The sequence below is a fragment of the Rattus rattus genome, chromosome 5 (genome assembly GCF_011064425.1).
Source record: "Rattus rattus isolate New Zealand chromosome 5, Rrattus_CSIRO_v1, whole genome shotgun sequence".
Lineage (NCBI taxonomy): Eukaryota > Metazoa > Chordata > Mammalia > Rodentia > Muridae > Rattus > Rattus rattus.
In genome coordinates this window covers 68,708,024-68,729,062 of record NC_046158.1, presented here as the reverse complement: position 1 = coordinate 68,729,062, position 21,039 = coordinate 68,708,024, and positions in this window count along the sequence as shown.

The following is a 21,039-nucleotide window of genomic DNA, read 5'->3' as shown; positions in this document are numbered from 1 at the left end:
CTACTCCAACAAGGCCACGCCTCCTAATAATGCCATTCCCTATGGGCCAAGCATTCAAATACATGAGTCTATGGGGATCACACCTATTCAAACCACTACAGCATCCACACTAGTTAAAAAGAAAAAGGAAATAAAGCATTGTCCACCATGTAAAGTTTCCTGTTTGGTAAATAGAGCAGAAGTGGTTCACGTGAAGAAGTTCCTGAGCGGGAGGAATTACCCTGAAGGGCACCACTACATTCTGGCAGGGCTGCAGCATCAGAACGCTTTAGCCGATGCTAGTTTTGCTGTACACATTTCTGAAGAATATAGCCACAAAATCCTTAAACAAAGGCTGATTCCCAGGAATAAAGGACAGTGAAGAGTGTCTTGGTTTTTAGAAGCAACCCAATGCATTCAAATTCTTAACTAGTAGGGCTATTTGGAACAAGGAAGCAGTGTGTGTGTGTGTGTGTGTGTGTGTGTGTGTGTGTGTGTGTGTGTGTGCCTCCTGTCTCTACCTCCCTGCACTGGGACTGTGGCATCAGGCACAACCACATCCCATTTATATGAGGGCTCTCGGGATCCAAACCCAGATCCTTATGCTTCTGCTACAGACATTTTATTAACTAAGCTATATTCCAAACTCCAAGAAAGATATCAGTTTAGTCTCCCTTAGCTCATCTGTAAATTATGAAAATACCAATTCTACATCCTGGTACTCAATGTGAAGAAAAGTATGGACTCTATAGCATGATTTGCCAATACTTACTGACTAACAGAATATGGAGTGGTTTCTTGTTGCTAGGGGTTCATATATTTCAAGTGAGCAAGCCCAGTAGTAATAATGCTATGGGTATGTGTTAGTGTACACAGAGTTTGTTATTTCAGCGTTTGACCTGTGGGCAGCATCTGAGGGTTAATCCCACACGTCTTAGATCACAGTAGTGAGTCTATTACTTATTATCATATTTCTGTAACCAAATACTCAGCAGAAGAAGATTTTAAAAGGAGAGTTTGGGGTCACAGTTTAAGAGAGGGGTATCTGTCATGGTAGGTAGGGAAGCTCTTTCTTCAGCAGTAGGAATTTGTGGCACTATTTATCCTATGGTGATGGCCAAGAGGCATGAAGCTTGATAGAAGTACAGAACAGGCTATCACCCCCCCAAGCCCTACCCCCAGGTTAACTACCTCATCAACCTATTCCAAAGATACCACAACTTCCCAGAACAGTAGCACACACTGAAGACCAAATTTTCAAATGTATGAGCCAATGAAGAATGTTTTCCATTGATGACAACAGAGGTACTGCTGATTGAGACAAGTTTTAAGCATATGTGGACTCACTGCACACAATCACACAGCCAGGGTCCTGCACACTTGCTATAACCATTCATATCGGCTGTCACACAATGGTACTTGCTGGGTTTAGGCCATGAACAACCTTCATGACCAATGACTGAAGTCTGGTCAAGCTTGTTAACACCAAATTAAAATGGATTTCCCCGTGACTGCTCATGATAAAGTATCATTGGCAAAAGTGGGAAATAGATCATTTTCTAGCCTACTTGTGCAAACCCCTCTTCTAAACAGAACAGAAAGCTGTCTGCTTTTATGCAGAGTTAGGTAAGAATTGGTTTTGTGAAATAGAGTCAATAATCATTGACCTCACAGGGCTTTTGTTTAAAAAAAATCAAACATCATCAAGACAGCATAAAATCTATCCACAGGTAAAGCTTTGTCATTACTAAGGTGAAGAGACTTACAGAGGACCTCTCTGAGGGTTAGATTTATGGACCCAGCCCTAATAAACAGGTAGCCCTTCTGCAAATGCAACCTTCCTTCACCTCATGTCCTAGAAGAGCAAAATATGACAAAGCCAACAGGAATAAGACATGATCAGGGCCATGACTCCCAGCCATCCTGTGCATGAGAATATCTGTGAAGCTTTAGAAAGACAGCAGTGAGCCAGCCATGGTGCATGCCTGTGTTCCCTGGAACATCAGAGGTAAAGACATGAGGGCCATTTGAGTTCATGAATATGGTACAAATCTTAATAACACATCTCTAAATAAGTGCATTTAAAAAGGCAGTGATGCACATTCTCCCTCAAAGATTCGTTCTAGTCATCTGAGGTAATGTCCAGGTGTCAGTATTTTTAGAAACTTTTCAGGGGATTTTAATGTGCAGGTAAAGGTGAAACACTAAAGGTCTGTTTTCCCAGTTCTTGGTTCCATCTGGGCCATGTGTCTACCATCTGGCTCAAATTGGAACCGATCAGAGGTCTGCCATAGGAGCTACAACCTCAAAGATGTTCTGACATCTGTAAGGGTTCTGGTGATCACCAGACATTTACACAGACCACAACATTTGCTTCCTCCCATTTTGAAAATGAGGGAAGGGTCCAGGCTCTACATGTTCAATTCCAACAAGTAACTCACCTGAATAAAGTAGAGCATGCTTCCTACAGTAGGGAGCCTCTGGAATGGGAAGAGGTCTGTAAGGAAAGGAAAGGAATTCCGGAAAGTGTCAAAGACCTGATTTTCCAAGTCTAACACTCTAGTCTCAAGCATGCCACAGTCCACTGTGAAACACTTTGACCTATTTATTAAATAAATGGCTTCCTGCACTCTAAGGCAGAGTCTAGGCCAGGGTTTGTCATCAAAGGATAACTTTAGGGATGTCAAATCCAGAAATGGCAATGGTCTAAAAAGAGCAAAATCAAATTTTCTAGTGGAAATGGTGTGTTTCCTCTCCCTGTGGCTTTGTCAGCCAATAAAACACCTCTCCAGTGTGTTTGGAGGATACTGTTGCTCTCCCCGTTCTCCACAGATAAGATCTGAATTGTATAGCAAAGAAAATAGAAACTAACAGGCAGTCTTTTGTGTTAGATGCTTGTACTTTTCTACTGCTGTGATAAAACTCCATGACTAAAAGCAACTTAAGAAAGATAAAGTTTCTTTTTGCTTACCATTCTAGACAGATAAGAGTCCATCATACCAGGAAGGCATGGCCGCCACCAGTCATGGTGGCTAAAGCAAGAAGCACATCCTCAACTGAAAATGAGGCAGGGAGTGGAAGCAAGTGAGACTATTAACTCTCAAAGCCTATTCCCAGTGACAAACTTCTTGAACCATGGGCATACTTCCTAAACTTTCCCAAGGAGCATCCCAACCCAGAGACCAAGTGTTCAAATGTCTATGGGGGAAATTCTCATTCAAACCTCCATAGCATCTTTCACACATTCTTATTTGAGGGATGTGACTGTCTATATGTCTCTATATTGAGCTGATGCAAGATGACTGTCTACCTTCCCCTTAGACTCAACCTTTTCCAAACACAGGTCCTAACACTATGTTCCAACAGAAATGTTTGCAGAATGTGAAGGAGGTGACTTACATACAGATCTAGCATGAGATACAATTTAAGCAATAAACTTGAAATAGGAATCCAGACTACTCTACATATTTTTCTAATGATACGGGGTTCAAATGATGAAAAGATCTAATTAGATCTAATTACATGTTGTGTACTCATTTATGAAGCCAGCAGTACCTGATTCCAAAACCAGAGAAGGATACAAGCAAACAAACAAATGAAAAGAATGATTAACCTGTTTCTCTGATGAGCACAGGCACAAAATTTATTTCTAGATAAAATACCTGAAATAGCTGAACCCAGAAACCATAATCAAGTTGGTTTTATCCCAGGGATGCAAGAATAACACAACATGTACAAGTCAATAGATGCAATGCAGCTTATAAATAGACTTAAGGGCAGAAAAGTCATTATTAAAACAATTGATAAAGAAAAGGCCATTGGCAAAGTTCTCGTTCCTTCATGAAGACTGCCCCAAACAAACTAGAAATCAAAGAAATGTCTCCCACCGTAATAAAGGCTACATGCAACAAACCTGCAGCCAACACCATACTCTATGGGGGAAGTTGAATGCATTATCTCTAACATCAAGACTGAAAAGCATAACAAAGTATCATTAATAGTAGCAGGGATTGGTACTGGCCCATGGGATGGGTCTTAAGTTGGGCTGGTTATTGGTTGGCCATTTCCTCTGTCTCTGCTCTATCCCCCATGCTTGCATTTCTTGTAGACAAGATAAATTTTGCATCAAAAGTTTTGTGGGTGGGTTGGTGTCCATATCACTCCACTGGGGTTCCGGCCTGGTTACAGAAGGTGGCCTCTTCTGGTTCCATATCCCCAATTCTGTGAATCAGAACTAAGGTCACCCTCATGGATTCCCAGATTTCTGTCTCATTCTGGTACTGGAGATGCTTCATACTGCACCATTCCCCTTAGTTCCAGGTATCTATTCATTCTCCTGATCATCTGGCCATCTTTCCTGTCCCTCCCGACATCTGATCCTGATGCCCCTCCATTCCCTTCCCCATCCCCTCTACTACTGAGTTCCCTCCCTCCATCTGCTGCCTGGGACTATTTTATTCCCCCTACTAAGTGAGATTAAAGCATCCTCTCTTGGACCTTCCTTGTTGTTTAGTTTCTTTGGGCCTGTGGACTATAGCATGGGTATCCTGTATTTTATGGCTAATATCCACTTATAAGTGAGTACATTCCATGCATGTCCTTTGGAACTGGGTTACCTCACTCAGGATAACATTCCCAAGTTCCTTTCATTTGACTGCAAAATTCATGGCATCTTTGTTTTTAATAACTGACTAGAATACCATTATATAGATGTACCACATTTTCTTTATCTATTCTTCAGTTGAAGGACATATGGCTTCTTTCCAGTTTCTGGATATTATGAATAAAGTCACTATGAACATATTTGAGCAAGTGTCTTTGTAGGATGGTGAAGCATCTTTTGGGTATATGCCCAGGAGTGGTAGAGCTGGGTCTTGAGGTAGAACTATCCCGTTTTCTGAGAAACTGCCAAATTGATTTCCAGAGTAGTTGTAAAAGTTTGCAATCCCACCAGCAATGAAGGAGTATTCTCCTTGCTTCACATCCTCACCAGCATGTGCTATCACTTGAGTTTTTGATCTTAGCCATTATGACCTGTGACTAGCAAGTCTGTCAGTCTAGCAAGGCTGTCTGTTAAGAGGCAACACCCAGCAACTGACAGACAGAAGCAGATACTCACAGTCAAACAGTGGATGGAGCTTGGGGACTCTTATGGAAAAGTTAGGGCAAGGATTGTGGGCCCCGAAGGAAATTGGAACTCTACAGGAAGATCAACAGAGTCATCTAAGCCTTCTGGGCTCTCAGAGATTGAACTACCAACCAAGCAGCATACATGAGCTGGACCCAGGCCTCCCCACACATATGTAACAGACATGCAACTTAGTCTTCATGTGGGTCCTGAACAACTGGAGCAGAAGCTGTCCCAAAAGCTGTTGCCTGTCTATGGGATATGTACTTCTAGCTGGGCTGCCTTGTCTGGCCACAGTGGGAGATGATACATCTAGCCCCTCAGAATCTTGGTGTGCCAGGGTAGGGAGATACCCAGGGGGTCCTCTACCCTCTCAGAGGAAAAAGGAAGGAGGTTTAGGGTAGAATTATAGTCAGGGGTGAGGGAGGCAGTGAGTGGGATGAAAAGTAAAATTAATGATTAATAATTTAATTAATTTAAAACCAGTATTTGCTAGAGCAATAGACAAGGAAAAACATAAAAGGGATATAACTAGGAAAAATACCCCTAAGAGCAAATAATGTAATCCTTTGCTTAAAAGATCCTAAAACCTCCTCCAGAAAATGTTTTAAATACAGAAGCACCTTCTTTAATAGAAATACTAGGGTGGGAAATCAACATGCAAATAAATAAATAAATAGCAAAAAGACATCCTTCCATGTGCAGAGAAAGGAAATTGGGAGTGAGGAAACCTAGTTCCAATCAAAATAGCTAAAAAATAAAATAAAATAAATAGGACATCTAGGAATAAGCATAAGGAGGTTAGCAACCTCTATTATGAAAACTTTAAGAAACAGAAGACAGAAATTGAGGAAGACAATAGAAAATGGAAAGACCTTTTATGCTCCTGAGTCGACAGGATTAGTATTGCAAAATGCCTATCTACCATAAAGGATGCAATTTCCATCAAAATTCAAAGGGTAGTTTCCACAGAACTAGAACAAACAATCCTGAAATTACTGCGAAGGCGCAGAAGACCTTAAATAGGCAAGGTCAGTTCTGAGCAGAAAAAGCAATGCTGAGATAGACAAGATGGCTTAGTGGGTAAGCATGCTTCTGCTAAGACTGAAAATGTATGATCCCTGAAACCCTGAGAAAATAATCACCTCCCTCAAGTTGTCCTCTGACTTCCATGTGTGCATTGTGCCATATGTACACACACACACACACACACACACACACACACACACACCAAATGAACAAAATGTAATTATTAATTTTTTTAATAGAGCAATCTAAGGCAGGCATGCTGTCTTAGTCAGGGTTTCTATTCCTGCACAAAACATCATGACCAAGAAGCAAGTTGGGGAGGAAAGGGTTTATTCAGCTTACACTTCCATGTTGCTGTTCATCACCTAAGGAAGTTAGGACTGGAACTGAAGCAGATCAGGAAGCAGGAGCTGATGCAGAGGCCATGGAGGGATGTTACTTACTGGCTTGCCTCCCTTGGCTTGCTCAGCTTGCTTTCTTATAGAATCCAAGAGCACCAGCTCAGGGGTGGCACCATCCACCATGGGCCCTCCCACCCTTGATCACTAATTGAGAAAATGCCTCACAACTGGATCTCATAGAGGCATTTTCTCAAGGGAGGCTCCTTTCTCTATGTTAACTCTAGCTTGTGTCAAGTTGACACACAAAGCCAGCCAGTACACACACCTTTAATCCCAGCACTTAGGAGGCAGAGGCAGGTGGTTCTCCGTTAGAAACCAACCTGGCCAACAAAGCAAGTTACACAATGAAATTCTGTCTAGAAACCCCCTCTCCAGAAAAGCAGTGATAGAAGTGTTAGGATGCCTGGTCTCAAATTATACAAAGCCATACTAACAACAACAGTATGGTAGTGCAACAAAAACAATGAGGAAAGCAATGGAGTACAACACGGAGCACATATCATACACTTACAGTGATTGACCAAGCTGTCAAAAACACATTGGGAGGAGAGAGAGCCTATTCAACAAATGCTACTGGCAGACCTAGATAACTGCATATAGAATACGGAAAGTAGAACCACAGCTTACATCCTACACAAAAGTCAATTCTAAATTGATCAGAGGCCTAATGTAAGATTCAACCCTGAAGCTGCTAGAGGCAAATACTTCAAGATAAAAGCATACAGGAAGACTTTTTGGAAGTGACTTTAATTAAGCACAAGAAATAATGCCAAAGTCTGACAAATGGGGCCCCATTAAATTGAAAACTCTTCCACACAAAACAATAAACAGTTGTAACAACCTACAGAATGGGAGAAAAATCTTGGCTAACTAGATTCAGCAGACCGGACTGGTATTGAGAATATACAAAGAAGGATATAAATTAACAACTCAAAACTTCAAATTCCCCAACCAACAACTGAGCTAATGAGCACACGAGGCAGTTCTCAAAAATAATAATAAAAGGCAAATGCATACTTCAAAGAGCATTCAACAATCTTAGTCATCAGAGAAATATAAATTAATACAATCTACAGACTTCATCTCATCCCAGTCGGAATATTATCATAAAGAAAGTGAATGACACCAAGTGCTAGTGAAGATACTGGAAAAGAACATCCTTCTTCACTGCTGGGGGGATATAAAATTCTTGAGCACTGTAGAAATTAGGATGGAGGTTTCTCCAAAGAACTGAAAATAGAACTACGACATGATCTAGCTGTGTTGTTCACACATGCATGCCTGAACTCTAAGTCAACATGCCACAGACACTTGCACATCCATTTGTTGCTCCTCTATTCACAATAGCTATGCAATGGAATCATCCTGGACGTCCCGGAACCGACAAATGGATTTTTAAAAAAATGTGGGTGCATTTACAAAATGGAATTTTATTCACCTGTGAAGTGAAATGAAATTGCATTTACAGGAAAATGGATGGAACTGAAAATCATTTTGTTAAACAAAATAAGCAAGACTCGAAAAGATAAATTGCATGTATTTTCTTCCTGAGTGGGATCTAAATGTGTGTGTGTGTGTGTGTGTGTGTGTTCAAGTGATGTGTGAGGTACTACAGGGGGACTACCCATAGGGAAAATGAGATCTTAAGGGGGAAGCATGCTGAGGAGAGGGCCATAGGGTAAGAGGGACATGAAAAGCAGAAAGGAAACTATTTGAGAGGTGGCAGAAGGGACTAGCAAGAAAGAACAGAGGAGGACAATGGAGAAAGGGGACAAATAAAAAAAGATAGTCTACAGATTGTAGAAAGATCTTCATGTACATCTGACAGATATCCAAAAATATATAAAGAACTCAAGAAGTTAGAAACCAACAACCGAATAACCCAATTTAAAAATGGAGTACAGAGCTTAACAGAATTCTCAACAGAGGAATCTCTTGAATAGTCAAGAAACACTTAAAGAAATGTTCAACATGGTTGGTCATCAGTGAAATGCAAATAAGTCAAAACAACTCTGAGATTCCACCTCAGAACCAGAATAGCTAAGATCAAACACTCAAGGGACAGCACGTGCTAGCCAGGATGTAGAACAAGGGGAACACTCCTCCACTGCTGATGGGAGTGCAAACTGGTACAACCACTCTGGAAATCAATCTGGAGGTTCCTCAGAAAACCAGGAATAGTTCTACCTCAAGACCTATATACCACTCATGGGCATATACCAAAAAGATGCTCCATCACCCCACAAAGACACTATAGCAGCTTTATTTGTAATAGCCAGAAACTGGAAACGACCTAAATGTTCCTCAACTGAAGAATAGATAAAGAAAATGTGGTACATCTTCACAATGGAATACTATTTAACTATTAAAAATAAAGACATCTTGAATTTTGCAGGCAAATGGATAGAACTAGAAAATATCATCCTGAGCGAGGTAAACCCAGACACAAAAGGACACGTATGGTATATACTTGCTTATAATATTATCTGTAAAGTACAGGATAACCATGCTACAATCCACAGATCAAAGAAGCCAAACAAGGAGGGCCTAATGGAAGATGCTTGAACCTTTCTGAGAAGATTTAATAAAACAGACATCAAATGTGGGTGGAAGGAGGGAACTGGGTAGGAGAGGGAATGAAAAGGGGAAATCAGGTGTGAGGAGAGCAGGGGAGAGAGAATGGAAATCCTTGGTGGGCAGTACAGGGAGAGGCATCTCCATGATGTTTCAGAGTCCAAGCATTAGATGGAGCTCGGGAAATTTTGTGGAAAGTTGCCAGAAAGATTGAGGGACCAAGGGGTTGGGGATTTAGCTCAGTGGTAGAGCACTTGCCTAGCAAGCGCAAGGCCCTGGGTTCGGTCCCCAGCTCCGAAAAAAAAGAAAAAAAGAAAGAAAAAAAAAAGATTGAGGGACCAGAAGAGGATAGGGACTCCACCAGAAGACCAACAGAGTCAACTAACCTGGCCCCTTGGGAGTTCCCAGAGACTAAACCACCAACCAAAGAGCTGGACCTAACCCCTCCCCTGTACATGTGTAGCAAATGTGCAGCTTGGTCTTCATGAGGGTCTCTCAATGACTGGAGTGGGGGCTGTCCCGGAATCTGTTGCTTGTCTGTGATCCCATTCCCCTAACTGGCCACCTTGTCTGGCCTCAGTGGGAGAGGATGTGTCTAGTCTTACAAAGTGTTGATGTGCCAGGGTGGGATGATACCCAGGGGGAATGGACGAAGGAGCTGTGGGTGGGGAAGACTTGGAAGATAAGGGTTGGATATTGGGAGGTAAGGTGAATAAATAAAAAAATAAATGAAAACTTATAACACCCAAAAGAAGAACAAACGATATTGACATACATGTATGAAAACAGCATGCCGAGGGCCTAAGAGGATAGGTCAGTCTGTAGAGTGCTTGAGCAATACCCATGATGGCCTGAGTTTGATTCCCAGATCTCAAATTAAAAATCAAAAACAAGACAGTGGTTGGTGGCACACATTTATAATTCCATGCTAGGAGGCAGAGGCAGATTTCACTTCATGTCGGAATAAAATTCCCTGGTGCACACAAGTCAATTAGCCTACCTACTAAGTAAGTTCAGGCAAGGAACAGACCAACTGTGTCTCAAAACTCAAGGTGGATGGCACTTTGTCTCCATCCTGCAGATAGTAGGATCTCTTTAGATAGAGAGATCTAAAGTGATATCTCTCTCTCTCTCTCTCTCTCTCTCTCTCTCTCTCTCTCTCTCTCTCTCTCTCTCTCTCTCTTCCTCCCTCCTCCCTCCCTCTTTCCTTGACTCCATCGTTTCTCCTCTCTCTCTTCCTTCCTACTGCTGCTCTGGAAAACCATGACTAATTCCAATGTAGGTAAACACGAGGTGGGTTTCTCTTGCAATATGAGAACAAGGGAAGGCCCCAGACTTTTTAGTAAGCTCTCAGATACCCATTACCTAGAACTATTTCCTTCCTATTGCCTGCTTTACCTTGCGTCCTCCAACCTCACTGAGCTGTTGTCTGGCCGTTTTATTAACCATTCTCACTCTCCTCAAACGTCAGAATTCAGAGGCAGCACTGAAATCACCTGCATACAGCGATTTATCCTAGACCATGATTTCACTTACTTTTTTAAGATTTCTTTTTAAGTATGCACATGTATGTATGTCTGTGTTTAGGAGTTTGGGTACTGGAGAACAGAAATCTGGTCCTCTGCAAAAGCAACACATGTTCTTCACTGCTGAGCCATCCCTCCAGCCCCGTGATTTTACTTTCTTTCCTATTATTGTGGAGAATGGCAGTGCAAGTGTATGCACCTAGGCCTGGGTGTGTGGAGGTCAGAACTCATGCCAACCTCAAGCACTCTTTCTATCATTGTCTACCTTGTTAAAGATACAGTTTCTCACTGTGTCTGAGCTCACAAATTGGTTAGCAAGCCTCTGAGTTTATTTTTTCGAGCTCTAGGTTACGGATGTGTGTTGCCAGGCTTGGCTTTCTACATTATTAGAGATCTGAATCCAGGTCCTCACATGTATTCAGCAAGGACTTCGCCCTTCCGAGTCATCTTCTCATCCTTTGATTTTACTTCCTGTGGTTTCAGTTATCCACAGTCAATCCATGTAAAACTCTCAAACAAAAAAATCTGAAAACAAGCCATTCATAGTTTAAGTGCACATCTGTTCGAAATGAAGTGATAAACTATTGCTCTGCCCTGCTTTGCCCTTCCCAGATGGGAGCCATCCCTTGATCTAGCATATCCATTCTTAGGCAATACCTGCCCTTTAGTTACTACATAAACCTCTCAGTTGTCATACCTCCTGTTGCGGGATCACAGGTCTTGTGTCCAGGTAACCTACTCTGTCACAAAGTTTATCATTCACAGTATTACTTCACCCAACCCAACACAGACATCCATCATCTCCCATTGTCATCATAAGAACAGTAATACAATATATGAGCTATTTTGAGAGAGAAAGTATAGTCATAATTTCTCTATTTTATAGTATTAAATATATAAATTAAATAGTATAGCATATATGCATTTGGGAAAATGCATATATGATTTCGGTAACACCAGCACTTAAAAAAAGATTTGTCTTATTTAGAGAGTGTGTCTGTGTGTGTGTGTGTGTGTGTGTGTGTGTGTGTGTGTATACCACATGTGTGCAGGTGTCCACAGATGTTAGAGTCATTGGGACCCCCTAGAGTTGGAGTTATAGGTGGCCGTGAGCTGCCTGACATAGGTACTGGGAATTGAATTTGTGTCCTCTGGAAGAACAGCAAATACTCTTGACCTCTGAGCCCTCTCTCTAGGTACTTACCAGCAATTTTAGACATCCACTCAGGCTCTTTAAATGCATCCATGCAAATAAGCTAGACTGCTGTATTTTAAAGGTTGTCTGAGGGTACTTAGTCACTACAGTAGCATCCTCTACAAGTATATCTGACAAGTGCTCACCTACATTGGCTTGAACAAAAATTCCACCCCTTGAAATGAGGCCCAAACATATCTGTCGTCATTTCATAAGAAATTTACACTTAGGGTGGGTAAGATAGTTCAGCAAGTAGAAGTACTTGCCCTGGAAACTGGTAGCTTGAAATCAATTCCTGAAATCCTTGGAAAAATGGGAAGAGAAGACTTAGTCCACAAAGACATCCTTTGACCTCCACTAGTGTGCCATGGCCCAGGCACCCATGCATAACCTCCCCTCTTTTTCTCAAATAACTAACACACACACACACTCACACACACACACACACACACACACACACACACACACACACACACACACACACACACACACACACACACACACACACACCTCACACACACACACACTCCACACACACACACACACACACACACACACACACACCTTGCATTCAGCCCCAGTCTGTCTCTCTTCAGCCTCTGACCCTTTCTTGTTTGTAGCTTTGCCTGTTACAAACTCACAGTACAGACTGACATTCCTTCCAGCACCACAGACGTTAACTTTAACTCACTGTGCCCGAGTGTCCTCGTAGCACAGCCAGATTAGGAGCGTTGAGCAGGCAGGCAGCTCCCTAATGTTCTTTATGCCCAGTAGATACTTAATGAACACATGCTAAATAAAGGCTGGAAACACCTCTTTGCTGCGTGGCCTACTTATTCTTGGTCAGGCTCACTCCACTGGGGCCACCATAAACAATTCCTTCTTCCCCACAGGTGCTTAGCAGCAGAGTCACATAGTGCCGAGTAAATGGAAAGAGAAAAGGAAGGAGGAAGAAACATTTCTTTAAAATTCCATCTTTGGGTGCACTGGGAGGCAATTTTCTTGCACAGACACACAATCTGCAAGCCTGACAGTCACAGATCAAAGTGAGAATCGGTCTAAGTGCTGTCCATTTCCCTCCCAATGTGCAAGAGGGCTCACATTATGTCCTGTGGCGCTGGGGACAAATGGAGAGAAGAAGAATATATCCCTGATTGCTGCGTGCTTGGGTTATTTTGAAAGTGGTCATGGGACTTTCCACTTTGCTGAGTGCGTTATACAAGACATCCAAATTTTCACTGAATATTTAAATGTTTGGTCCACATTCAAGCACTTGACAGCTGGTTGAGTTTTCATTTAAAAAAAGAAGAAGATAAAAGAGCTCCACGTTTCCTGTAGACTGTTGAGAAAGGAATTATGTCACTAACAATATTGTCCAAAGCAAAGGAACTCAAACCAGGTTAGATTTGCAGGACAGTCTGACCCTTTAAGTATAAAAATGACAGATTACTATATTATATGGAGGCTGAGGAAGTAATCTGATTGGAGTCTGTATTCGTTAAGATTGTGCAAATAAGAACATCCGATCACATGATTTTTCAAGAGATATTAAAACAGCACTGCTCTTATTGTTTCAGCTTTCTCTTCAGATTTTGTTTTCAGGCCCCATTTTGTAATCTCCTAAATTCTCCGGCCCAGTGACCAAGCTCACAAACATTTTCTGTAAAGCACCCTTGTACACGGACATGCCTGAGAGTCCACCAATGCTCTCCTAGTCAGTCCTCTACTGGCTGATTCAGCCTGGAAGCCATGGCACGCAAGTTTTGTTTTGGATTCTGAAGACTCAGCACCTTGCTTTATCGAGTTGGAAACAAGTGCTGTATTGAAGCTTGGTGAGACTGCCAAGTCTGCCTCCTTCTCTTACAAGCTGCCTCCAACAACCCCAAGTTTCCTTGAAGAAAATTTCATCCAAAGATGACCCACTGGGTGAAAGGTGAGCCCAACAGAAAGAAGCTAAACAGGAACTAGTTATAGACAGGAGCATCATCAGTGTCCAAGCAGAGCTGACCTGATGGCAATAAAGGAACTGAGCGCAGTCTTCTGAGAGAGACAGTCCTGACTCTCCCATGCTGCACAGCACCCTTAGTGCACAAGAGAAAAAAGTCACTGTGCAGAAACGAATAGACAGCTCCCTCCCCTCCCCAAAGGCAAAGACCTGAGTCTTTGAGGAAGGAGAGCTATTTGGGGTGGTAGAGATTGATGACAAAGCCTCCAGCATGCTAGACAAGTGGCTTACCACTGAGCCACTTCTTCAGGCCCAAGATAGAATATTTTAATTGGACTGAAATGTATACACTTTTTGTGTTTGACTGAACTAGATAGTTCATAACCTTTAAAAAAAAAAAAAAAAGGAGCCATTGGTTTGCCTCTATAAGAAGGAACAAAAAAGGAATGTGGCCCAGCTAAGATCTTATCTAGAATGTAGGGGGAAATTATTCTGTAGGAAGAAGTGTTAAGAAAGAATAAAGCTGCTTGCTACTGTACCCCCACTGAGCCCAGCTTTAAGATATGTCAGTAACAAATGCCTCACTTAAAAACATAACGGAAACAGGATATTGCTCTAAGTTAAAGCCCACAGTACTCACACAACACGTACGTGTATGCCTGGTCCCAGCCAATCCTCTCAACTTCATCTCCCCCATCTCAGTGACTCCAGTCATGCTGCTGTGAGCAAAAGTTCCTAGAAACAAGCCTCAGGAGACACTAAACCCTCTATAGGACCGATGGATTGATCGGAACTTATCGAAGTGGAGAAGTTGGAATGTTCCTAGTCCAGAGCCATTTTGTCTTAGGCTATCTTTAATTTTCTTGGTAGCCCTTATTGCACACCTCTGTGTCTGACATAACATTCTTGTAACACTGGGTAAGTCCTTTTGGAATGTATGGAGAAGGTCTGAGAACTGCAATAGAGATGCTCTACTTTGCTGCAACCTTCCCACCTTATGTTTGCACAAACAGAGGCAGGATCTCTGTGAAATCTAGGCCAGTGTGGTCTACAGAGTGAGTTCCAGGACTGCCAGCCTGGAACTGGCTAGGGGAAACCGTGCCTCAAAACAAAACAAAAGCAAAAAACAAACAAAAAAAAAACCAAAGGGAGGAAAAACCCTTTATGAATCAGTTAGCACTTGGGAATACAGAATGTGGGGTAACTCAGATCTGTTCTCAGGCTGTGGTCAGTCATACTTGATTGCAGAATGAATGGTCTCTTATCTCCTTTGAGGTGAGGGAGGGCTGTTTCTTTTGTCAGTAAGGCTCTATGCTATCTCCTCAAATATATGAACTGCCCAAGGCACAGGCTTTGCCCTTTGTCTTGGGCTTCCTCAGCCCTTCACATCCTGGCCTGGTTAATCCCTGCTTGTTCTTAGAGCATTTTGATTGTTAGCAATAGGCAGAAACTTCATCAGAGCAGGAATTTATTGGGAGGACAAGTAGCTCATGTTATCAAGGTTATGAAAATAATTTCTTAAGAGTGTATTTGGTAAGGGCAGAAGCCAAGAGAGCTCATGGAATTAAAGTGACAGGATACAATGTGGTGGGTCTGGGGTCCTCTTCTTGAGGTCTGTCCATCCGTCCATCCTCTCCTTTTAGTGTTTTGCTTGGCTTGGCTTAGTTTGCTCATTTAAGGACAGTGAACTCACAGTCGGGATTCATGGCCACTCCTTCTAGAAAGAGACTTTGTATTTGGACGCCACAAGGAAGTAAGAACACAATTTCCAAAGAAAGTCAGAGCACAATTAGGACCACAATGAAAGGCTCGCAAAACAACCCCAACCCACTAGTTTAAGGACTCCATTCAAAGTCTATTCCTGCCCCAGTTAGTAGGCACAGCCATCGAGCATCTTGTTTACAATATCTGAACTTAGACTCTTTCACTTTAAGATAGTAAGAGGACCTTCATCTTAGGATAGTGGCGGAGGTTGAACTGATGAGCACCTCTCACTCACCGTGCACAGTGCACCCGAGGCCTGCACAGAGGCCGTGCTACTACTGAGTTTCTAGGGACTTCCCTGACTTTGCAGACAGATACACAGACTCAAGCCACCACATTTTTCCTTCCAGTACTTGTATGAGTGAAACTGCAATGTGATTTAAAGGAAACATATATGCCATTATGTGCATTGTGTGTGTGTGTTTGTATGGCTGTTATTTAAATGTGTATGTGCCATTAACTCTGTAATAGCACATCTAGTTTTAGATTGTGTTCCCATAGCACACATCTGAGGAAGGTAGCTGTGTAACAGTCCCCAATTCCTGATGTCCTAACCTCAGGAACTTATGAATGCCACCCGACGTAGCTAAAACGACACGGAAGATGAGATTAAATTAAGGATCTGGAGATGGGAAGACATGGATTATTCAAACGGACCTCACTATTGATCTCAAAGCTCTGGTATGGGGATGGGGAGGGGAGGACTACAGAGAAGGAGAAGGCGGCATGATGAGGAAAGCAGAGCTGGAGTGACTCAGACTAAGAATCATGGCTGGGAGTGCAGGCAACTTCCAGGAGCTGGACAAAGTGGAACACTGAGACCTCCTTATGCCCAGTAAGAAACAAACAGCCTTCCTACCGAGTGCCATTGGCTCACTCAAAGTGATCCTGGGCTTCTGACCTCCAGAACTGTATGAGAACAGAGTGATGTTGTCTAAGCTATCCAGTGAGCAGTAATATGCTTCAGCAAACATAGACACTTGGAAATATTTTTAGTACCACAATGAGACTCAGTATCATACACAATGCATGCTAATATTTTTAAGACAAGATACTGGGGAGATGGATCCATCGCAAACGTGTTCTCTCTGAAAGCATGAAGACCTCAGTTGAGTCTCTAGAACTCACAGCAAAATTAGCAGGTGTAAGTGTTGTGTACTTTTAACCCAGAGCTTGGGAGCTAGAGACTTGCAGATCTCTAACCAGCAAGTTAAGCCTACTTGGCAAATCCCAGGCCAGAAAGAGACACCCCACCACCACCAGAAAAAGGTAGATGCCATGCAAAGAGCAAAACCTGAAGCTGTCCTCTGGCCTCCACATGCACATGCATAGACACACAGACACATACATCCATGTGCATAGCCCACAAAGCTAAACATTCCTAATAAGTTGATCAGTTTGCCATTGAGTTGATATCACTGTTCTTTGTTGGGGACTAAGGGAGTTTTTACTGTTTTAGTAAGTAGACAAAAAGAAAAACAAAGCTTGAGGAATAATGGGTATCTCAGGCTCACCAGGGTGGCATAAGAACCCGTTCAAGGTTAGCCATGTGTGTTGTCCCATTGCAGCATGGCAGTCCTATAGAGTGATCCATGAACACCATGCAATTGTCCCTGGAAAGTGCCAGTGGCATTGTCACAAAGAGCCAACACTGAACGCTGGTTGCCACCAGTGTCACCACTGTAGTTGATCTTCCTGCTGCACAGAGGCTGGAGTTTCTTAAGAGTTGTACAATGCAAAGGATAAAAAAGGAAGAACTGAGCCTGGGCAGGATGCAACTCATCCTACTAAGTAGACTCTGTGTGGGGAGCAGGGAAGATTACCCAAGTGCAGTAAGGAAGGGTTTAAGGGATGAGGAATGAGAGATGACTGCATGCTGCCATTGTAGCCAAAGGTTACCGTGAACTCATTTTCAAACACCTGAATTTACAAAATTAGAATGTGTAGTCATGGATCTAATGACCTCCTGTGTTCAATCATTTCTAAATTCAAATTAAAGCAGGTAACTGAATATGGAAGTTGTTGAGGTTAAATATGTTCTTGCCACTCTCTAGATGTAATGAAAATGTCTTGAGGAAAGGAGGGAGGGAGGGAGGGAGGGAAGGGTATGTGTGTGTTTTATATTCATGTGTATACACGTGAATAGACGCACTCACTCTTGACTGTGCACGTGGAGGCCAAAGGCTGACATTTTCTCTCTCATTCTCCATCTTACCTGTTGAGATGGGGTAGGGTCTCACACTACATCTGGAGCTCACACTGCCAGCTAAACTGACTGGCCAGCAAGTAACCTGGACTCACCTCTCTTAGCCCCCAAAAAACAAAGGTTATAAATGTATGCAGCATCCAGCTTTCACATGGATGCTTCAGATCTGAAATCATGTCTTCATGCTTTTGCAGGAAGCAGTTTGTCCACTGAGCCATCTCCTCTGATCCTCTCACCTTGAGAAATGTTTAAAGATAGATTTCCTTAATCAGATTTTAAAGGAAATGGTCAACTATGAAATGCCTGGTTTTGTTTCTTTTTTGCACTGTCCTATTGGATTAAGTTAATATTAGCTAAGATAATAAAAGTATTCTTATATGATACAACCAAATGTCTAAAATAGTGGACATATATTAAAGGTAGTATGAAAGTCTCAGACCTAGAAAGGTCTCTGAGCTATCAAAGACTCAAATGCCTCTGGGCTATCAAAGACTTGCTTGACAAAATAGCCATTCAGGTAACATTTTTCCTTTTCTCTATATCAGGCAATGCGCTAAGAACTTGGATTTTTATATGATTAAGAAAATCTTCCCTGGAATAATTTTATATTCTTTATAGGGGTGTTGTAGGGTGCTGACACATAAAAAATTAATATTAAATACAAGATGTAACTGGTGCTTTAGTAAATGTCTTATGGGTTGAACTGTTCCTGCCCCTCATTCTTCTGTTGAAATTCAACCTTAGTACCTCAGGCTTTGACCTTATTGAAAGTAAGTTTAACTGAAAATGTCATTAATATGAGGTTATATGGGAACATGGATGGGTTAACCCCTCATCCAGAAACTATTATCCTCATTAAAGGAATGCCATTTCTAATATATAGGCATGTTTTGGAATTCCAACACTTGGAAAGTCAAAGCAGAAGGATCAGGAAGAAGCTCTAAACCAGCCACAGCAAGCAAATGAGCGTGATAACAGTCTGGGCTGCATGGGGCTCTGTCACTAAGCAGCAAGAAAAGGAGCAGCATGTGAAGAGACAGACACACATGTGCATGAGAGTGGGGACCCACTACCGTAAGTCAAACATCTTCCAGGGTCTGAGAGGGAGAAGCCTCGAGTAGATATACTGCCCCACCACTTCCCCCCAGCACTCTCAGAGTGGTCATACCTCTGCCAACAGCTTGGATTCTGAGACTCCAGAAGCATGAGAATGAATATCCACTCCCTTAGTCATTCAGTGTGTGGTACTTCCTAGTGGAGGTCCTAGAAAAATGATACAAATATAAGCCAAATGTTCTCTGAACACATGGATATGAAGGATTTGTTGTGCCTGGGAGTGTGAAGTGGTCACCTCAGACAGGACACGATTGCCCTGACCCTCAGGGCAGTCGGAGGAGGTTGGGAACCACCTAGGAGAGAATGGAGAACAAGAGATGCGAAGAAGGAAGCCAAGACAAGAGTCTGATCAAGGAGACAAATTTTATTTTTTCCCAAGGCTGAATTTATACCATAGCAATGGTAACAGAGGGAGGGGGAAGCAGGAAACATTTACACAGGCCAAGGACACTGTGCTCTTGTGGTCAGGTAATTGGCTGATGTCAAAAGGATGTTGGTTTCTCAGAAAGGTCACATGTTTGTCATATCATTGGGCAACCTGACCACCAGATGTTGGTTTCTCAGAAAGGTCACATTAGGCAACCTGACCACCAGATTTGTATTAGCATTCTGCAGCTGGCTAGGGATTTTCCATTGTCCTGACTTCTTAACTCTATAATATTAACATCAATAATGGAGGGTTTTAAGGGCATAGCTCCCAAAACACTATCAGTGGTGTATATGAAAAGTGCAAAAGCTTTCAAGTGGTAGGAAAAGACTACAACTTGAGCAAATGCCCACTTCCACAGAGAAATGAATACAGGAAAAGGTGAAGGAAGAGTCACCCAAGGAAAGCTCTAGAAAGTCAATTAAAGATCCTTTGTAGATGATTGCTCTCCTTTATAAAAAAAAACTAACATGATGAAGGAACCTCATATCTGATAAACAAGGAAATGAATATATGGCATAGAAACTGAAATGTGGCACTGGAAGAAACATAGACAAATGAGAGGCATATTCCAAGTAGTTAAGGGCAGAGAATGTCAGTAATGAACAAAATAATACCAAATTATCCCTCAATTTTCTACATGGAGTTTTTTACATTATTTGTTTGTTTGTTTGTTTGTTTGTTTATTATGTGGGGAAGTGTGTATACATTTGATGGCATGTGTATGAAAGTAAAAGAGCAGTTTTCCAGAATCCATTTTCTCCTTTCACCATTTGAGTACCTGGCACAGGACTCAGGTTGTCAAGACTTGGCAGTGAGAGTTTTGCCCACTAATATCTCAAAAAAGAAACTCTCCCAGGTGATTATAAATCCCAAACATCTAGCAACTAAAGACATGTCCCATCACTTTCAACAACAGCAGAAATCACAGTGAACCTCTGGGAAAAGCTGAAGCAGGGACATTACTGTGAATCTAAGACCAATGTGATCTGGAAAATGAAGCACTGTTTCAAAGGAAGAGATACGACCTTGAGCCACTAATAAAGGATCATAAAAAAAAGTTTTGGTTTTAAACATTATGAACTAGACTCTTGGAGTTGAACTGCTTCCCCCACCCCACAGACATCCCTGACTCCCAGGAGGCCGGCTCTAACCAGAGACACAAGTGAGACCTCCACCCCAATACCCCCACCTGCTGGGACCTCACAAAGCCCAACATACATGGGCTTCATTTCCCTTCTGGTCTGCACCTCCATCTGAATTCTCTGATCAGCTTGTGCTCCCCCCACCTCACCTCACAGCTCTGCCTGCCTCCAAGGAGACCTGCTCTAACCCAGGACACACAACTTCGCGTGCCTCCTGCAAGGCCTGCTCCAACCCAAGACACTCAGGCCAGCCAACACCAGAGACAACCAGATATCAAAAGGCAAAGACAAGAACATAATCAATGGAAGCCAATGTAATATGGCATCATTAGAACCCAGTTCTCCTTCTAGAGCGAGCCCTGGATATCCTAACATACCTGAAGAGTAAGACTGTGACCTTAAATCCCATTTCATGAAGATGATAGAGACCTTTAAAGAAGTTATAAATAATTCTCTTAAAGAAATACAGGAAAATACAGTCAAATAGGAAGAAGCCCTTAAAAAGGAAATAAATCCCTTAAGGAAATACAGGAAAATATAATCAAATGAATGAAGGAAATGAACAAAATGTCCAAGACCTAAAAATGGAAAGGGAAGCAATAAA